Below are 14,597 nucleotides of genomic sequence, written 5' to 3' on the forward strand. Positions count from 1 at the left end.
AAAAATAATCCAAGAAAAGAAACTTGAATGTACATAGAGGATGACATGCGGGTCCCATTTAGCAGCAGCTGTATCAATGTTTGAGAGGCGGCAGGCGATCGAAAGAAAAAGGCAAGTGACCAAATATGAGGTGCCAAAAAAATCCAAGAAAAGAAAGTTTTATAGTACATAGAGTATGACATGCGGGTCCCATTTTGTAGCAGCGGTCTCAACGCTTCCAAGGCGGCACGGGACCAAAAGAAAAATGAAGTAGCCAGAAATCAGGGGTTGAAAAAAATCCAAGAAAAGAAAGATTTCAATTGGGCTGCATCTGGACATCTGGGCCTTCGAACTATCTTGCTGGGCCTTTTGACTCGTACAATTTCAGCCCACTCCAAAACAGGAAAGTTTGGATTTTTCAAAAAAAAAAAACAGGAAAGTCCTATGCTTCGCAAAAACAAAACAAGGAGATTCAACATATAAGTTTGTTTATGTAAATATAAAGATTTAATTTATCAGTTTGCAATAGCTCAGAGCGAAATACAATGTTTATTGTACGCAAAATAAGATATCACATGTTTCTTGTACGGGAGGGCGACATCGGGGACCCATGAGCCGGCGAGCGTCGTCAACGTTTCAAAGGCGGCGAGGGATCGAAAATAAAAAAAAAAAAAAATAAGTTGGTAAAAAAATCCAAGAAAAGAAAACATTTATCGTTACGAGAGGATGACTGCGGGACCCATGAGGCGACGGCATCCTCAATGTTTATTGTTTATAGAGGCTGACATGTGGGACCCGTGAGCCGGCGGCGTCGTCAACGTTTTAAAGGCGGCGAGGAGATCGAAAGAATTAAAAAAAAGCCAAAAATCGGTTGGTAAACAAAATCCAAGAAAAGAAACATTAACCTTTACGAGAGGATGACATGCGGGACCCATGAGGCGGCGGCATCCTTAACGATTCCAAGGCGCCGGGGGTTCAAAAGAATAAAAGGAAATATCCGAGAAATTAATTAGGGGTCAAAAATAAATCCACCAAAGGAAACTTTTATTGTTCATAGAGGATGACATGTGGGACCGACACCGCCAACGACGTCCTCATCGTTTCAAAGGGGCGAGGGGATGAAAAGAAAAAGGCAAATAGCCAAAAATTAGGGGTCAAAAATAACTCCAAGAAAAGAAACTTTTATTGTTCATAGAGGATGACATGCGGGACCCATGAGCCGGCGAGCTTACTCCAACGTTTCAAAGGCGGCATGAGATCGAAAGAAAAAGGCAAGTGACCCAATATCGGGAGCCAAAAATAATCCAAGATTTATTGTACATAGAGGATGACATGTGGGTCCAATTTTGCAGCGGCGGTCTCAATGTTTGAAATGCGGCTTGAGATCAAAAGAAAAAGAAAGTAGCTAGTAATTAGGGGGTCAAAAAAATCCAAGAAAAGAAAGTTGATGGACATAGAGGATGACATGCGGGTCCCTTGAGCCAGCAGCTTACTCAACGTTTCAAAGGGGGGAGAGGGGATCAAAAGAAAAAGGCAAGCCAAAAATCAGAGGGTAAAAAAAAATCCAACAAAGGAAAGTTTTATAGCACATAGAGGATGACATGCGGGTCCCATGAGCCAACGAGGTTCCTCAACGTTTCAAACGTGGCATGAGATCGAAAGAAAAAGGCAAGTGACCAAATATCGGGAGCCATAAATAATCCAAGAAAAGAAACTTGATTGTACATACGGGATGACATGCGGGTCCCATTGTGCGGCGGTGGTCCCAACGTTTCAAATGCGGCTTGAGATCAATAGAAAATGAAAGTAGCCGAGAAATTAGGGGGTCAAAAAAAACTCCAAGAAAGGAAAGCTTTATCGTTCATACGAGTCGACATGTGGGACCTATGAGCCAGCAGCTTACTAAACATTTCAAAGGAGGCAGGAGATCAAAAGAAAAAGGAAATAGCCAAAAATCAGAGGGTGAAAAAAATCCAAGAAATCAAACTTTTATTGTACATAGAGGATGACATGCGGGTCCCATGAGCCAGCAGATTCCTCAATGTTTCAAACGTGGCATGAGATCGAAAGAAAAAGGCAAGTGACCAAATATCAGGAGCCAAAAATAATTGTGACGCCCCGGAACCGGTACCATGAGGATTCCAGCGATCCCGCCGAAATCCGCATGATATCGATTCAGGGACGCCCTCCGACACGACGTGCGCGAAGAATCACACACGTGATGCCAGAGGAATTAACACGAGCGGTAACATTACAACAAGATTACAATAGAGCCCACAAGATACATATATTACAACAACGACTCCAACGAGTCAAGATACAAATATACAATACAAAGATCCAAATCATACGGAAGATCGAATACGTCCGAGTACGGACAAGATACAAATTGGACTAAGAGTCCCGAAGATAACCGATGGCGTCCATAACCCCGCCCGAGGCCAAGCCGGAAGGGTAACCTTGCTAACGTCGTCATCTCGTACTCGTCAAAGTCGGGCCATCGGTTGCGCGACAAAGGGAGGAAGCAAAAGAGAAAGAGGAAAGGCGAGAGTAAGTACCAAGGAACGAACTCCGGCACGTACTTAGCGAGACTAGAAATGGCTATGCTCGCCGAGCGAGTATATATATATATCGCCTGGGGCTATATGGTAGGTTTAGCGGCGGCGAAACTATAACCAATAGAGACACACTACAACATCCAGTCTACTCGGAGAAGATAAGAGAGCGCACAAGGTAACGGATAAAATACTACACAAACATAACCCGACTCGATTACACATATCCCCTCCAACAAAGCGAAGAGGCAATGTAAAAGGCACTCAACGGTGGACAAGTTTTATTAGGTATCGGTTGTAGTAATGCTATATTACTACGCAAGTTATTATCGGATTATTAACAACAAGTATAAGGTGTAAGTTGTTCTATGATGAAGCTATACAATTCCAAGTCGTCCATAACCGCGGACACGGCTTATCGATAAGATGTACACCCTGTAGGGGTTGCCCAAATGTAACCATACGCATGCTCGAACCCACTTGCTACGGGTGGAGTCTCACATCAAGACCGTTCCCAATGCAAGAGAAAGTTTAATGGGAGCCACCCAACTAAGCTACCCGTGACGAAGTCCGGCCGTACTCCGATACGGACCCGGAGGTTTGCGACAACGGCTATGCTAAGTGTGAACAACTCGCTTTCGCTAATCGTTCCGCGTTATGAGTACAATACGGAATATAAACACCCGAAGGCAACGAAGTAAATCGTGCATCGTGCATATGAGCAAATAAAACCAAGGTTGTGGCTCCCAATAAACGGACTCGAGGAAAGGTAGTGGGTGATGGGGGTCCCACTCCCCCACGTACGGGTAGAGCGCTCAATCTCGGAACGGATAACAAGAACTCGGGTCCTAGGGGACATTAGCAAGTCAAAGTTCCGATGCTTTCGCAAAGGGGCTCACAGATGCCTCTGCTTACAATTTTAGTTGTTAACAATAAAGTAAAGCATGAGTATCTCCAACAACTGATATAGCATGTGATAACCTCCCAACAACCCAACATATCCCGATAACAGATCGAGATAAACAACAGAACCTAAACACGCCAACGACTCGCAAGGCTCAAACATCAAACAACGGCTATGAGTGAGGAATGATGCATATAGGATTATTATGGTGAACAAGTGGAATAGGACACGTGACTCGATAAAGAAGCGCAACATAAGGATAGCAATGGGAGGGAGAGGGTATAATAGGTGAAAGAGAGAGGGCTCGCCTGTGAAAAGCTGCAGAAGGACTTGTCGTATCTCACAACACCACTTCGTGATCCTATCCGTGAAGAAGCAAATGCTGGACAAACAACGGTTGCAAACTTACTACTACGGAAGAAGAACCAGCATGATCAAGATGATATGCATGACATGGCAGCGATGATGCGATGCAACTTATCCATATTAATCGGAGTCGGAACCCCGGACAATCAAATTAGGTTTGGAGTTGCATATCTACCGGAAAAGTTAAGTGTTGATTAGCATGACATAACATGGCAGGGGTGCGCTACTTCAATATTCAACGGAGCGGGGAAATCCATAGTTGGAAATCCAAATTACTCCGCATATATGTTAGTTGAACATGCATAACTATCATGTCTCAACACGATGCAAGATGCAAACAGATGTATGGATGGCATATTCATGTTCCTTATATTTTTCTGATCAAGTTTCATATAAAATACTTTTTATTTGGAGTTATGGTTTGAGAGATATGAATTTTGCAAGTTATAAACATTTTCTTGAATTTTCAGAAAAAGAAAATAGTCAGGGGAGGTACTTGGCCGGACCTGCACTGTGCTGGAGCGGATCAGGTCTGCTCCTGCGTTGGGGAGGGACCGGGCTGGAGCCTGGCCCGACACGCTGGAAAGATCTGGGCTGAATCCCATATGTGGATCTGAAGCAGGGAAAAAAAATGAGGGTTGGGGATTAAAATCGCCTCAACCAGGAATTGAACACAGGATCTCTACGTTGAGACCAAAGGAACCAACCACTGCGCTACGTACGGATCGATGAACAGTATCAGGCGCGCGGCAACAAGAAGGATCACAGGAAGCAGATGAACTTTCTCACACAACCATGGCGGAGAGGCTCAGGTCGAGCATGAATCTGGAGATTCCGGGCAACCCGGGACGGGCGAGACGGCGTCGGGGGTGCGGCAGAACGTGGGGAACCGGATGGTGCTGGTGCAGCGTTCAGGGGGTCGCCGGAGTACCGCCGGCGTCGAGCACCTGCGACGACGATGATCGGTCAACGTCGGTAGAACACTAGAGAGGAAGATAGGTTCGAAGGAGAGGTTTGGGAGGTGCACGTGCTCACCGAGATGGTGTAGAGGTGGCCAGCGTGGCCGGAGGTGGTCAGGAGACGCTGGAATGTTCGCCGGAGTGCGGTGGCCGTGGCGCAGAAACGACGACCTTGGCGTCGATTGGAGCGGCCCCAACTCGATTCCTTGCACCAGGAGTAAGAGGAAGACGCGCCGGTTCCTCTGGTGGCCTCAGCTCGGCGAGGGAGCGCCCATGGCGATGACACGGTCTCCGGGAGGCAACAACTGCATACGGTGGCTTCTTTCTCTGTTTGTTTCGTGAGGATGAAGGGAAAAGAAAAGGGAACGGGGAAAGAGGAGATGGCGGCGCGAGGGAGGGAGAGACAGTCTAGGGTTTGTGTGCGTATTGAAATAAAAGAGAGGAGAAGGGAGTGGTTGTGGTGGAGGGTGGAGGGGAGGACCACGACAGCGCACCATCTGCGTGAGTGCTCCCGTCGCTTTCCAGAGTGACGAGGACGGAGGAAAAAGAAAGAAGGAGGCCTTTGCGAAGGGGTACGCGGGCCGGTGGGCTGGACTTTCAGGAGGAAAAACTTAGGCCGCCGGCTAGAGGAGGAAAGGCCAAAGAAGAGGAGAGCCCAGGAAGAGGAGAGGTAGACAGGCCCAGGTAGGTTAGCTGATTGGGTTTTCTTTTTGTATTCTATTTTGTAAAATATTTGAAACATAGCTCAAATACAAACACTTTTGAATTGAAGCAATGAGGTGAGATGGATAAGGAAAAATAATTAGGGGTTTATAAAATAATTTTATTTTGTCAAACATGGATGATATGATGCATATGCCATGATGATGCACAAAAGAAAAAGAACAAACAAATCTATTAGGGGTACTACCCGGGGCCGTTACAATAATCCAAGAAAAGAAACTTTATTGTACATAGAGGATGACATGCGGGTCCCATTTTGCAGCAGCGGTCTCAACGAGGCGGCACAGGACCAAAAGAAAAATGATGTAGCCAGAAATCAGGGGGTGAAAAAAATCCAAGAAAAGAAAGATTTCAATTGGGCTGGATCTGGACATCTGGGCCTTCGAACTATCCTTCGGGCCTTTTGACTCGTACAATTTCAGCCCACTCCGAACATGAAAGTTCGGATTTTTCTCAAAAAAAAAAACAGGAAAGTCCTATGCTTCGCCAAAACAAAAAACAAGGAGATTCAAGATATAAGTTGTAAAAATAAAGATTTAATTTATCCGTTTGCAATAGCTCAGAGCGAAATACACTCGTTTATTGTCCGCAAAATAATCAAGATATCACATGTTTCTTGTACGGGGAGGTCGACATCGGGGACCCATGAGCCGGCGAGCGTCGTCAACGTTTCAAAGGCAGGGGTCGAAAATAAAAAAAAACAAAAAATCGAGTTGGTAAAAAAATCCAAGAAAAGAAAACATTTATCGTTACGAGAGGATGACATGCGGGACCGATGAGGCAGCAGCATCCTCAACGTTTCCAAGGCGGCAGGGGATCAAAAGAAAAAAAAAGGAAATAGCCAGAAATTAATTAGGGGTAAAAAATAAATCCACCAAAAGAAAATTTTATTGTTCATAGAGGATGATATGTGGGACCGACACCGCCAACGACGTCCTCATCGTTTCAAAGGGGGCAGGGGATCGAAATAAAAAGGCAAATAGCCAGAAATTAGGGGTCAAAAATAACTCCAAGAAAGGAAACTTTTATTGTTCGTAGAGGATGACATGCGGGACCCATGAGCCAGCAGCTTACTCAACGTTTCAAAGGTGGCATGAGATCGAAAGAAAAAAGGCAAGTGACCAAATATCAAGAGCCAAAAATAATCCAAGATTTATTGTACATAGAGGATGACATGTGGGTCCCATTTTGCGGCAGCGGTCTCAATGTTTGAAATGCGGCTTGAGATCAAAAGAAAAAGAAAGTAGCTAGTAATTAGGGGGTCAAAAAAATCCAAGAAAAGAAAGTTGATGGACATAGAGGATGACATGCGGGTCCCTTGAGCCAGCAGCTTACTCGACGTTTCAAAGGGGGCAGGGGATCAAAAAAAAAGGCAAGCCAAAAATCAGCGGGTGAAAAAAAATCCAACAAAGGAAACTTTTATAACACATAGAGGATGACATGCGGGTCCCATGAGCCAGCAGGTTTCAAACGTGGCATGAGATCGAAAGAAAAAGGCAAGTGACCAAATATCAGGAGCCAAAAATAATTCAAGAAAAGAAACATGATTTACATAGAGGATGACATGCGGGTCCCATTTAGCAGCAGCGGTATCACCATTTGAGAGGCGGCAGGGGATCGAAAGAAAAAGGCAAGTGACCAAATATGAGGTGTCAAAAAAAATCCAAGAAAAGAAAGTTTTATAGTACATAGAGGATGACATGCGGGTCCCATTTAGCAACAGCGTTATCACCGTTTGAGAGGCGGCAGGGGATCGAAAGAAAAAAGGCAAGTGACCAAATATGAGGTGCCAAAAAAATCCAAGAAAAGAAAGTTTTATAGTACATAGAGGATGACATGCGGGTCCCATTTAGCATCGGCGGTATCACCGTTTGAGAGGCGGCGGGGATTGAAAGAAAAAGGCAAGTGACCAAATATGAGGTGCCAAAAAAATCCAAGAAAAGAAAGTTTTATAGTACATAGAGGATGACATGCGGGTCCCATGAGTAAGCAGCTTACTCAACGTTTCCAAGGAGGCAGGGCATCAAAAGAAAAAGCAAATAGACAAAAATCAGAGAGTGAAAAAATCCCTAGAAAATAAACTTTTATAGCACATAGAGGATGACATGCAGGTCCCATGAGCCGGCGAGGTTCCTCAACGTTTCAAACGTGGCATGAGATCGAAAGAAAAAAACGCAAGTGACCAAATATCGAGAGCCAAAAATAATCCAAGAAAAGAAAGTTTTATAGTACATAGAGGATGACATGCGGGTCCCATTTAGCGACGACGGTATCACCGTTTGAGAGGCGGCGGGGATCGAAAGAAAAAGGCAAGTGAAAAAATATGAGGAGCCAAAAATAATTCAAGAAAAGAAAGTTTTATAGTACATACATGATGACATGCGGGTCCCATTTAGCAGTAGCGGTATCACCGTTTGAGAGGCGGCAGGGGATCGAAAGAAAAAGGTAAGTGACCAAATATGAGGTGCCAAAAATAATTCAAGAAAAGAAGTTTTATAGTACATAGAGGATGACATGCGGGTCCCAGTTAGCAGCAGCGGTATCACCGTTTGAGAGGCGGCGGGGGATCGAAAGAAAAAGGCAAGTGACCAAATTTGAGGTGCCAAAAAAAACTCCAAGAAAAGAAAGTTGATTGCACATAGAGGATGACATGCGGGTCCCATTTAGCGGCGAGCGGTCTCAACGTTTCCAAGGCGGCAAGGGATCAAAAGAAAAAGGAAGTAGCCGGAAATCGGGGGTCGAAAAAATTCAAGAATAGAAAGAATTTTGGTTCATAGAGGATGACATGCGGGACCCATGATCCCGCATCGTAAACGGCTCGATCGGAGAACGTTGAACGAGATGGCGCGATCGAGAAAAAAACAATGCCGGAGAGGCTGCCATCCGGGCCCTACATCCCTCGGCGGTGCGGATTTGCGTTGACTCGGCCGGCGAACCCGAGATTTCGAGATGCACCACGTCCCGGGCCACCATACGCGACGTTTTGGCCGCTTTCGTCGGGCTAGGTGGCCTCAAAAACGAGAAAAAAAAAGTTTTGACATGCACCACGGAGGGACCAAAAATCGTCGGCATGGTACACCAGCAACCACGGCGCGACTTCAACTTCGTCGGCCATGGCAACTTTTTTTGTAGTGTTAATGCTATTTCAATCCTATCAATTGCCCGACTGTAATTTGTTCACCCAACACTTGTTATTGGAGAGTTGCCACTAGTGTAGATAGCTGGGAACCCCGGTCCATCTCTCATCATTATATACTCGTTCTACATGTCATTGGAAGTAGTATCAACTATCTTACGGTGCCATTACTCCTGTGTTACTATTACTCGCTGTCGTATTCTTCGTTACTACTGCTTTCATATCACTGCTACTTTCACATCACCCTCGTTGCTAGTGCTTTTCCAGTGCAGCTGAATTGACAACTCAGTTGTTAAGGCTTATAAGTATTCTTTACCTCCCCTTGTGTCGAATCAATAAATTTGGGTTTTACTTCCCTCGAAGACTGTTGCGATCCCCTATACTTGTGGGTCATCAGGGGGGCATGTGTTATCACCAGATTTTAACCAAGTCCGGAGATGGGCCGTGATCGAAGAAGGGCTTAGAGGACATGCATATGAAGTGTCTCTGAATCGGCCTTGTGTGAGAGTTTGGGCTAGATTGCCCGTGTATCTGTATTTTATGGTAGAGTACGTTTTATGTTTAGAATTAAGAGATAGAGTTTAGTCGTACACAGTTGGGTTTATGCCCAAGATAGAAAGTCTACGGACTATAAATATGTACATAGGGTTATTGAGAAAGGAGGACGATCACGTTCACAACAAACCAATCTAGGCGCATCGCCACCCCTTGTTTCGAAGGGTTTCTTCCGGGTAAGCGTCATGCTGCCTAGATCGCATCTTGCGATCTAGGCAGTATTTGTTTATTCGTTGCTTGGTGTTGCTCGTGCTGAAGCCTTGTTGATGGCGAGCAACACCCTTATCATAGATGTTTTGGGGCTAACGTCGATACTTCCATGATCTACTCGCTTAGCTATGATGCCCCTCAATATATAGCTGTCTTTGCACCTATCTTGGGTGTAAGGGCAACATCTTGTTTAGTCTTTATTTAGTAGATCTGATCTGTCATAGTCGTTCCTTTTTCTTCAAGGATTAGTTTGATATCCGCATGGTTAGGCCTTACAAACGGGTTGAACGATCCGGTAGGGCGTAAGGTATGGTTTACTAAGCCCTAGAGGGATTGTTCCGGGGATCAACTTCATGTTGGTTTTTAGGCCTCTTTAGGAGTGGTTTTCCATCATCTTACGTATCTGCTAGGCTCAACTACGCGTGGGATGTTCCGGTTATGCGGTGAAAACCCTAGACTGTCGTAGATTGGTTTAACTTGATATTGATAAAGCAGGATCCCCATGTCATTGTAAATCCAACGTGAACCATGGGGAAATCGGCTCTTTGAGCCGATCCACAAGGCAACCTAAGAGCCGATCGGGGCTCGTATTTAATGTTTACGTGTTTGCCATGCAGGAAACTAATCGAAGCAATCCATCACCTTCCTGACCAGGTATAGGTCAGGTGGCACGCCCTTGCATCAGCCGGGACGTGTGCTCGGAGCATTGCGGGCCGTTGCCCGAGGGACCAGGATCCACCAGCAGTCCTGGGAGCCTCCCGGCTCTCCGTGTTGCCCGTCGCTGCTCGCCGGTGGGTTTTGGTAGGCAACACCAGTTCAACAAGAAAGTCTAGGGGGGCCACCCTACTAAGCTACCCGTAACGAAGTTCGGCCGTACTCCGAAGCGGACTCAGGGTTTGCGTTAACGGCTAGGCGTGCAAACCACACGCTTCGCTAAACGTTCCGCGGGGTACAGTACAGAATATAAACACCTGAAGGCAACAGGAAGTAAACACCCGAAGGCAACAGGAAGTAAACACCCGAAGGCAACAGTATATAAACATGCATGCGCCAAATAAAACCAAGGTTGTGGCCCCCTTTTCAACTGACTTGAGAAAAGGTAATGGGTGAGGGGGTCCCAATAATCGTCCCCACGCATGGGTAGAGCGCTCAATCTCGGAACGGATAACAAGAACTCGGGTCCTAGGGGACATTAGCAAGTCAAAGTTCCGATGCTTTCGCAAAGGGGCTCTGCAGATGCCTCTGCTTACAATTTTAGTTGTTAACAGTTAAGTAAAGCATGAATATCTCCATCAACTGATATAGCATGTGATAACCTCCCAACAACCCAGCATATCCCGATAACAGATCGAGATAAACAACAGAGCCTAAACACGCCTACGACTCGCAAGGCTCAAACATCAAGCAACGGCTATGGGTAAGGAATGATGCATATAGGATTATTATGGTAAACAAGTGGATAGGACACGTGACTCGACAAAGAATCGCAACATAAGGATAGCAGTGCGAGGGAGAGAGTAAAATAGGTGAAGAGAGAGGGCTCGCCTGTGAAAAGCTGCAGAAGAACTTGTCGGAGAACTCATCGTATCTCACATCAACACTTCGTGATCCTATCCCGAGAAGAAGCAAATGCTACAACAAACATCGGATGCACATCTTACAACTATGGAAAAAGAAGATCCAGCATGATCATGATGTGATATGCATGGCATGGCAGATATGATGCGATGCAACTTATCCAATTTAAACGAAGTCGGAACCCCGGACAAACAGTTAGGGTTGGAGTTGCATTTACTACCGCCAAAATTAAGTGGTTGTTAGCATGGCATAACATGGCAGGGGTGAGCTAATTCAAAGTTAAATGGAACCGGGACAACATATATATAATATCCCACATATTCCATATGTTCCATATTAGGTGATAATGCAAACTATCACGAATTTATATGATGCATGATGCAACAGCAAGCATGGATGGCATAATCATGTCCAGCACATTTTTCTGATCACAATTGATATATAACACTTTTTCATTGGAGTTATCAATAAAAAGTTATTAACAAATTAGGGTTTTGTTATTTTAAAATAGATAAAAAGATTTTATTTAATTAGAAAAGGACCTGAAAACAAAATACACTAAGGGGGGAGGGCCCCGGGTTTGTTTTGAATACTTCCAGGGGGTTTTCATGGAAACGACGAGGCCGGGGACCGCGGGTTTGGAAAAACAGAAAAGCAGGGGCCTATCTGCATAAGCTACAGATTTTTCTCACCGAGCGGGTCTTAGCCCGTGAGGCTGGCAGGTGGGTCCCAACGCCACGCTGTCTGCCACCGTGGCAAACCTTGCTTGCAAGGGGGATGCCGCGCGCGTTCTTGGCAGTGGCGGTCACCGCGGGGCGGCGTCGCACGGGCGGGCGTTGTAGGCTGATCCAGGAAGCGAGGCTAGGCGCGTTAGCCTCGTCTCGTCGGCGCGGTGAAGATGGTGGCAGCGGCAACGTCAAGGTCTCGCCGGAGCTTCGTCGGCGACGGAATCTGCGGAGAGGGGTGGTCGGCACACGGTGAAGGTTCGAAAAAAGGAAGAAAAGAGAAAGGAGAGGGTGTCCAGGGGGAGCGCAACGTCGACCTGAACGCGAGTAATGGACAAACGCCTAATGGGCTGGCTCAGATACCACACGCACTTCGGCAAAGCTTAATAGCACGCTAATGGGCGTCAAATAGGATTTTCCCTCTCATAGGCCAATTGCGCCAGACCACAATACCACGTGCGCTTCGTGAAGCCAAGGGCGATTTACACAAAAATAACCCTTTGTTGCAACTATAGCACAGACTGACCCTCCGGCTAAACTATTTCACCCATCTAACACTTTTGTGTGGCGCCCTCACATCGGCGCCACACCTCACTGTGTGGCGCCCGTGCCTGCGGCGCCACTCTCCCAGCCGACGTGGTAACCTCGGCGCTGAGCTGTGCGCCGATCCGACGTGGCAGGATGTGTGGCGCCACACATGCACTTATAATTGCCCAAAACATATTGTAAGACAAATCGTCTGGGACTTAGCCGTTTTGGCGAGGCTGTTTGTGTGGCGCCGATGCCACGGGCGCCACACTTCACAGTGTGGCGCCGATGCCATCGGCGCCACACAAACAGGCTCGCCAAAATGGCTAAGTCCCAGGCGTCCGGAGCCCCTGGATGGTTTCGACATATAATCAACATATGTGGCGCCGATGCCATGGGCGCCACACGGTGCAATGTGCCGCCGGCGTGAGGGGCGTCACACGTTGACTTGTGCTAAAAACATGAAAATTCTTGCCTTATGTAAACAGTTTTCAACACAACAATAGCAATTTCATACACATAGAACATACACATAGCACACATCATAGCTCACATCATAGCACATAGATTCAAACAACACGTAGCAATAGAGACATGGTTCGAAATGACATAGGGTTCACGACACGATACTTATGAAGATAGAGTTCACAACAACACGTAGCAAATCCTAGTATCCTCCTCGACGTCCCCTCCTCACGGGCTGCTTCCGGACGGCCATCCTTTTCGTCCGCTGTCGTGGCTCTTGTTGCTGCTCCTCCTCCTGCTCCTGCTGCTCCTCCTCCTCTGAAGATAACGGCTCATCGTATCTCATCCTCCTCAAAGATGATCTCCGCGGCGGCGCCTCATCCTCCTCAATCACAACCTTCTTTCCTCGGTTGACATAATCATCCGGAGTGTATCGGTTTGGAGCCTTGCCCCTTGGCTTCAACTGGTAAGCTGACCGTGTGGCTTGCTTCTTGCCGCGACTAATGCTTTGACTCAGAATGGTGTCGTCGTCAGGAATCTTCACAAACATGAACACATGAGATTAGAAAAGTTGAAATTAGTAAGCACATGTTTGACAACAACAAAATAGTCCATACCTCCACCTCTTCAGAAGAGGATGTAGCAATTTCGCCGTCGCGGCAACCAAGCAAGTTGGCTAACCGCCGCATCTTTTGTGCAGTGTTCTGCGTCATGGAAGTCATGGTTACAAAGCCACCCGAACATAATACCTTACATTCAAAGTTGGTGATCGTACCTTAATGAAATGCCGCAACGGTCCGACAGGCTTTTCATCTCTCTGGCTCTGATCCCAAACAACCTCGCACTCCTCAGCTGTTTTTTGGATCTCGGGCCGCTGTGACAAACATATTATACACAATTTATAAGAGCACATGCCAATGTAGATGATGTACTCGCAATGAGAGAATACATTACCACGAAGTTCAGCTCGGAAGCAATAGAAGTCGATCTCCCTTTGCGAGCATAGATATCGTGTTGGCTTTGCGCAACCTCATCGAAATCGATGGGGTCGTCCAAGATATCGTCATCATACGCGTGGTTCACTAACTCGACACGCGTGCTTTGATAAAACCATTGGAGATAGTTGTTGAAAGCGGCCAAGTCGTGAGGCACAATCTCCACATGGCCAGCATTCCGTATCGCTTCTAAACAGTGTTGGAACGCTGTGACGTGGCCTCTATGATGGATAGGCCAATTTGTGATCTTCCTCTGCCGCTGCCTATCAAGCCTGCAAGAATCAAGAAGTTAGATTCTACCTCTTCAATCAACAAGCTTCCATCGCGTGATTCAAGAAGTTTACCTATGGAGCGTGTGGTCCATGTCTTGCCACTCAGGTGGGCACTCCTGATACAGCCCGAACTGTCTCATCACTCTGTGCGGCTGGTGGTATTCAACAAGTCACATGCATATGAGTGGGCAGCACATACGCTAGAACCGCGCCTCCTCAAGGCACTTGGGGTTGAGGTCAGGCATCCCCGCGCCAATATGGTAGTAGGTACCATATGGCTCCCAATCCACCTGCAGCATACAAATATTTCAGAATTTATAACATGCCAGTAGAATTTATGAACTCGGATTGCAAAGGAGTGATCGATTAAAATCGGTTACCTGCTCAGCGGTAAGAGTGTCCAACTCCTCAGTGTAGTGCCTGTACATGATCTTTGGATCGCTCGTCATCTCCGAGACATTGTCCCAAAGATATGCCCAAGTCGGCTCCCGATCAAGGTTGTTCCGGTGATGAGGCCATGGCCTCTCGTCGAGTATCTAGGTTTCAACAAATCTATAGTTCAAACACATGCATACATGAGGCTATGAATTTCAACACATACACTACAATATAGAGTCCACCAAAAAAAAGTCCATGTCTAGGATTCA

This window comes from Lolium rigidum, chromosome 3 (genome assembly GCF_022539505.1).
Source record: "Lolium rigidum isolate FL_2022 chromosome 3, APGP_CSIRO_Lrig_0.1, whole genome shotgun sequence".
In the NCBI taxonomy this organism is placed as follows: domain Eukaryota; kingdom Viridiplantae; phylum Streptophyta; class Magnoliopsida; order Poales; family Poaceae; genus Lolium; species Lolium rigidum.